The sequence below is a fragment of the Atta cephalotes genome (assembly GCF_000143395.1).
Source record: "Atta cephalotes unplaced genomic scaffold scaffold00023, whole genome shotgun sequence".
In the NCBI taxonomy this organism is placed as follows: domain Eukaryota; kingdom Metazoa; phylum Arthropoda; class Insecta; order Hymenoptera; family Formicidae; genus Atta; species Atta cephalotes.
The window spans coordinates 3,862,904-3,863,241 of NW_012130087.1; positions in this window are offsets into that span (position 1 = coordinate 3,862,904).

Below are 338 nucleotides of genomic sequence, written 5' to 3' on the forward strand. Positions count from 1 at the left end.
CATTGTCCCTCAGAAATCGAATCTTCAAAACGAGAATGTAACACTAGACCTCTGAATATGTAATTTAGATCGAGAGAATTTAAGCTTCCGAAATCAGACTTAAGGCTCTTGAGTAATCATCACAGCCATATTGAATCGTAACATCAAAAGCGAGAGATGACACGTTAATTTTTATTACGTGCCATTTATAGAGACAATTTGAAAATTATAGAGACAATTGACAAAATGATGAGATTGCTTTAAAACATTTGTAAAAATGGAAAACTATCCCCCCCTAATAGTCAATAAATAATCATAAAAAGTGAATAAAAGGACACATGTAGTGTTTTATTCTAACG